We start from the raw sequence: 6,620 nt of genomic DNA, 5'->3' as shown, positions 1-6,620 counted from the left end.
CTAGGACCTGATCAGGTGTACCCGAGAACTCTTTGGGAAGCTAGAGAAGCGATTCCTGGGCCTCTTGCTGAGATATTTGTATCATCGATAGTCACAGGTAAGATGCCGGAAGACTGGAGGTTGGCAAACGTGATGCCACTCTTTAAGAAGGGTCTAAGACTGTTTAAGAAAAATAAATCAAATAACTTCCTCACATGCTCTACTCCTTATAGTATTAATGAAAATTGTCCAATTCAGTTTATGGTCAAGTCTTGCTTCTTTGATATTGATAAAAGTGGATTGATAGCTTCCCTTGCTTAGACTCTGCATTCTGATTGCAAAGATAATATTAAACTATTTATTTTAATAATGTGCTGCCCGCACCATAACAACAATATAGTTCTAGTGAGCCGGATGTCAGTGATAAGTAAGTTACTGGAGGGTATGTTGAGGATCAGGATTTACAGGCACTTGGAAAAGCAAGGACTGATTAGGGATAGTTAACATGGCTTTTTGTATGGGAAATCATCTCTCATTAACTTGATTGAGGTTTCTGAAGAGGTGACGATGAGGATTGATGAAGGCAGAGCAGCAGACGTCTACATGGACTTCAGCAAGATGGGTGATAATGTTCCGTATGGGGTGTTGAAGGCTGAGGGGTACCTTAGAGACGTTTATAAAATCATGAGGGGCATTTTTCCCCAGGATAGATGAGTCCAAAAGAAAAGGCCACAGGTTTTATTTGAGAGAAGATAGATTTAAAAGGGACCTGAGGGGCAACGCTTTTTCCTGCAGAGGATGGTGTATGTATGGAATGAGTTGCCAGAGGAGGTGGGGAAGTACGGTACAATTACAACATTTGGAAAGCATCTGGATGGGAATATGAATAGGAAGGATTCAGAGGGATATTGGCTGAATGCTGGAGAGCGGGACTAGATTTATTGAAATTATCTGATGGATGCCAGCCACTTAAACAAAGAGTCTATTTCCGTGCTGTACAACTCCATGACTCTGTGAGTCTTGATTTGCAATTCTCAGGTAGCAAATTGCAATTGGAATATTTGGAGACAACGCCAAATCATTTGTGGCTAATTCACTCGATCAAACTTCAGGTCCACCATGGTTCTGTTCATTTCAATTGGCAGGGTTGGCAGAGTTTCATGGTTTGGAGATCAAAGTTCACATAATACAAAATGGACTGATTAGTCTAAGGATTTCCGTTCAGAACAGTCACCTAATAGTTCAAGTGATAGTACTCAATCAGAATTAGAACTCGTTTCATTTGTTTGTCTTGATTTGCCTTGTGGAGAGGCAGGAATTGTTAGCATTGTTAACAGTGCAGTTTGTTTCGATCAGAGAATGGAACAGCACAAACTCCAGGCAATTGCATATACCAAGGGAATACATGGAGGTGAGGGCGGGGGTAGGGGTTATTTGTTTTAAACGAAGTGTCACATTTCATCAAGATATGTAGGTATTCCCTACCATCTTCATTGAGTGGTTACTATTGGCTGTGCACTGCCTGAGGGGGAAACTAGCGCCAGATTCAATTATGCATGGGGAAAACCATGGCGAGTGGGACTAGGGAAGGAGCCCATACAGAGAGACAGCTGATGCAGACAATGAGAGGCTGCAGTGCCTCCCTCTGTACTGCACCATTCTCTGTGTTCAGCTCAGTCCCAGTGGGTTGCTGCAATCTCATTCGCTCTCTGTCAGAGACAGACTCCCGGCTTGTTCGTGACGTACGCTCAGCCCCAGCACATCTGATTGGTTCATTGCTGGTCATCTAGATTCACTATCAAACATTGTCACTGAAAAGATTAGATGAAGCCACCTGGATGAACGGATCGTTTCCTGTGGTTCGAACATCTGGAAATGACGGGGCAGCAATGAAACTGTCAGCCGTGAGCTATAAGTCTTTGGTCACAGTCAGGCTGATAGAAAATATAGGAAACGGCTGGTTCCTGAGGGAGTATCGCTTCTCGGCCTCTTGGCTAAGATCAAGTGTCTGTTCTTATCAGGACAGGTGTCGAGTTGCGAGTCGTCAGAGCGAGTGAAGAGATCATCGCTGGATAGTGATTGGACGTTGGAGGATCGTTTGGTTGTGCTGACCTGCGCTTGGTGGATCTTCATGCTGGCTTTGGCCTAACGCCAATTCATGGACCAGCCAACCTCAGAGCTATGGTCTCGACAGCTGCCCGCAGCCCTGGGCAGGGGGTTCGAAAAACAGTCAGGGTGACTGTGAAGAAGATTGAGGATCAAACACCGCTCGACCGCACCCTGTTTATTAAGAAGGTACTGTTGGGATGCTGTGGGTTTGCTGTTGCAGACGTATACTGCCTGCAGGATTTCCCTGGGGCAGGCTACTTTGATGTGAGCTTCAGAAGCGTGAAGCAGTGAGAACAGCTCCTGAAGGTCTTCAAGGAGAAGGAAGGGGAACCGCTGTTTTCCATCTTGTCAACGACCCCATTGTGTGTGCTTCCTGCACAGAGGAATCGGGTTGTTACAATCCAAATGTACAACCCTTACGTTCCAGCGGCTGATGTCCTGACCTTCCTGGGAAGGTACGTCCAAGTTGAGGGAGAAGCCACTGATGTGATCGACCCCTTTGGGATCTGGACCAGTAAGCGGCAGGTCAGGCTAACTCTGAGGGCCGATGACAGTGGGAACATCCTCCACCCACCCTCGAGCTTCGCAATTGGAGGGAGCAGAGGCTACCTGACATATGCAGGGCAGCCGAAAGTGTGCCGAACCTGCTGAAAGTCGAGACACGTGGTTGCAGATTGCAAAGTGACCATCTGCAGAAACTGCAAACAGGAGGGTCACTTGACTAAGGACTGTCAGGAAGAAAAGAACTGCAACCTGTGCGGAGAGGCGGGCCACATGTATAAGACCTGCCCAAGACGTGGGAGCCCCACTTACGCACAGATGGCTGGAGGTGGCAATGCGAGCCGTAGACCCCCAAAGACCAGTAAGGTCCACCCGGACAGCAGGGAAACAGAGTCTGGTGGCACCCAGAAAGAAGAACAGGCTGGAATGGAGGAGGCGGCAGCCAGCGGAGAGACACAGCGATTGATCCTAGCTCTAGCCGGGCAGATGGAAGAAATGGAGGAGGAGGTAATCAAGCATGCAGAGGAGTGGATACCTGTAAAGAACAGGAAGAGGAAATCTTGCCATGCTCCCAAAGCCTCCCAGCAAAAGGGGAAAAGACAGCTGCACGAGGGTGGGACGGCCAGCTCTTCGGAGGGGGAAGATGGACGCAAAGAAGGCCATCACCACCAGAAGAAGAGACAGAGCGCCATCGGTAAAGAGGAGGGCATTTCCTCCCAACCAGGAAACAACGGACCTCCCGAAGTCCACCCTCCACCAAGTGAGAACCAGGAGGTACCCACTGCCCCACAACTACAGGCAACCGAGATATGTGATCCTCTGACAGTCCCATTGTCAGACACAGAAGTGGACAGTGAGGATCCTTGCCTTGGCTCAATGACACCAGAGCGTGTAGATGACCCCAGTGAGGAGCTGGATAGCTAACTCAGCCCAGCGAAGGTCCAGCAGTTCGTGCTTACCATGGGGATGTAGACAAGCTACCCCAGAGACATGACAGTCAAATGGACAATGGTAACCCCATAAACTGGGCGTTAAAGAAGTTGCATTTGCTTTCATATAACAGGGTACCCACTCAGTAGGTGGGTTCCGCTGAAGCCACAGCCAAATACCAAGAGACTGGATAGTTAATAAAGGTAACTGTTAATTGGATAACTGTGAATTCCATTAATTCAATTTGTTCTTTGTAATGTTAAGACATGCAATGTATATAACTATGAACAACATGGAAAATTGTACATGAATAAAGTATATTTTGAAATAAAAAATGTTCTTGTCAGTTTTAATATCTGATATGTCCCTTATTTAGGGACTCAATATTAATCTGATTTTTGCAGCCTGGAGTTGTGTTGGGAGCTTGCTCCACCAACTTTGCGCATCGTCCTAGTATTGCAGTATGTCTGGGAATGGTGCACCCTTCATTAAAAAGTCTGAAAAGCAGATTTGTTTATTCTGTCTTGGGTTTTATTTGCCTTATTTCTTATGTTCCGACCTTAGACAGCATTTGGTTAGTCAAGTCAGACTTGCTTTCGTGCAATTCCGATTCATTTGTGTCTCTGCACGTTTAGCACTAACTCTCAATGTTGTCACTTCGTCCCTGGTAAATGCTGCCTGAACTGCTGTGCTCTCCCAGCGCCACTAATCCAGAACCTAGTAAATAACGCCCCTTCCTCCCAACTCCAATTCCGAACAATAAAAGTAAAACAAAGTTGCCCACCAGCTCTACCTAATGGCAAACGGCATTTCAGAAAACAAAATGGAGATGAAGCTATTGAAGTAATCAACAGTTCGGATTTTGATGAAGATGAGAATCACTTTGATGTATTAAATGAGAGATTTTGAGAACAATGTGATGCAAAGATCTGATGTATTTAAGGCACAGAGTCAGAGAGATGCCCAGCACAGAAACAGACCCTTCAGGTCCAACTGTAATGTGCCGAGTCGGAAGATGAGATGTTGTTTCTCCAGTTTGTGTTGAGCTTCACTGGAACATTGCAGCTGGCCAAGGACAGACATGTGGGCATGGGAGCAGGATTGTGTGTTGAAGTCGCAAGCCATGGGAGGCTCACCTGATTGCGTACAGACCGAAGGTGCTCAGCAAAGGGATCACACAGTCAGCGTTTTGTCTCTCCGATATAGAGGAGACTACATTGGGAGCAACGAATGAAATAGACCAAACGGAAGGAGGTACAAATGAAATGCTGCTTAATCTGAAATGAGGATCTGGGGCCTGCTGCAATGTTCCAGTGAAGTTCAACACAAACTAGAGGAACAGCATCTCATCTTCAGACTAGGCACGTTACAGCCTGCCGGTCTCAACACTGAATTCAACAACTTCAGATGTTTATCCTATCTCGACCCCACTGTTTTCATTCTGCTCCGTAATTTTACTTCATTTCTTTTATTTTTTCACTGTTTTGTACCTCTTATTTCTTGATTGTCTCTTTCTTTCGCTTCCCACTCTCTCATCACCCTTTTCCTCTCCTCTTCCCCCTTTGCTACCCTTCTCCCTTGTTTTCCATTTTGGCTCTGCTTCACCCACCGCCCCCCATCCCCCACATATGTTGTCACATAGCACTGGCTTCAGCCTTGGTCATTCACAGCTCCTAATCTCCCTATAATCTCTCTATGCACTGACATTATCACCTCTTTATTGCTACCTTTGCTTCTGGAGCCATGACTCACCTTCTCTCAGCCTCGTATAAATACCTCCCTATTTCTCCTTTTTTTAGCTTTGGCAAAGGGTCAGTTAGACTCGAAACATGGACTTTCTAGTGCCTGAGATACGTCCTGCTCAGGGACTGGCACAATATCTCTGCGTTTCCTCGGCGGTTTTGCACCTTGATGCCTCAACCAGAACCTAATGTTTCAGAGTCCTTCTGTCTTGCCTGGTTGTTTATCACAGACATAAACCAGTCAGTTTATCATTGTTCCAACAGTGATCAGTCAAGGGGCTGGACTGTCAGGCACTTGGAACAGCAGCTGAAGCAGCAAACACACTGCATGTGCTTCAACCAAATGTTCACGTCCCAAAGCCTCAGGGAACCAGTTCTCAGTCAGGGCAAGAGAGACAGGATTAAGTCAGGAGATCCTGGCACAGTATGTCCAGGGACTTTATCATTGTTTGGGAAAATCAGGATCAGGGAATCTGTATCACTGCAGTCCAGAGCGGTGGCCACACAAACTACTCATTACACTCTCCAAATGCTCTGATAGATTTTTCAATCCGAAATTCCTATTCACCAATCCGTGCTGATACTGTACAGTCCTGTCTTTGAGGGATCAGTCAAATGAAATTCTCAGGGAGGGGTTTGGGAGTCCCTGCAGTAGCAATAAAGTTGGGGAAGTCAGCTCTGGGCACTGGGGACAGGCTGCTTGTCGGCAGAGGGACAGGAATTGTGGAAGGGGTGGGCAAGGCACTATATTAGAGGGGGAGGGAGACAAGTGCGTGGGTTACTGTGGAAGTGCGAGTCACCTTCACTGTCCCGGTTTGATGTGGGAACAGTGCAGCATGATGGTTGGCATGGCGACGCTGTAGGCTGTAGGCCTGGGGCTTGGGGATGGGTTATGTTGTGAAGTATAGTTTGTAAATGAAGGAGCTGTGCGGGAAAGTACAGAAGCTCATGGATCTGACACAAAGTGCAAGGAAGGAAGAAGAGTTAGGGTGTCATGTTGCAGCTTTATAAGACCTTAGTTTGGCTTCCTCGAGGGTGTTGCATGAGGTCACCACATTACAGGGAGGATGAGGAGGGTGCAGAAGAGCTTTACCAGGATGCTGCCTGTATTGGGGGGTATGACCTAAAAGGAGACTCCAAAAAAACTCAGGTTGTTTTTCTTGGAGCAACGGAGGCGGAGGGGAGACTCAGTACAAGACTATAAAATTATGAGATGCATAAATAGAGTTGACAGTCAGAATCTCGTTCACAGAATTGTAGTGTCTTGAACTATAGAGCATACATTGAAGATGAAAGTTCAAACGAGATGTAAGGGCAAGGATGTTTTCCACAGAGAGTGGTAGGTGTCCGGAACGTAAT

General features: G+C 46.6%; 1 pseudogene; it reads left to right on the top strand.

The window, feature by feature from the left end:
* The first annotated feature begins 3,836 nt into the window (after positions 1 to 3,836).
* Positions 3,837 to 4,006, top strand: LOC140468697 (U2 spliceosomal RNA; annotated as a pseudogene).
* The last annotated feature ends 2,614 nt before the right edge of the window (positions 4,007 to 6,620 follow it).

Source organism: Chiloscyllium punctatum, chromosome 47, assembly GCF_047496795.1.
Source record: "Chiloscyllium punctatum isolate Juve2018m chromosome 47, sChiPun1.3, whole genome shotgun sequence".
Lineage (NCBI taxonomy): Eukaryota > Metazoa > Chordata > Chondrichthyes > Orectolobiformes > Hemiscylliidae > Chiloscyllium > Chiloscyllium punctatum.
The sequence above is the reverse complement of the archived record's forward strand: the minus strand, read 5'-3'. Positions and strand labels throughout refer to the sequence as shown.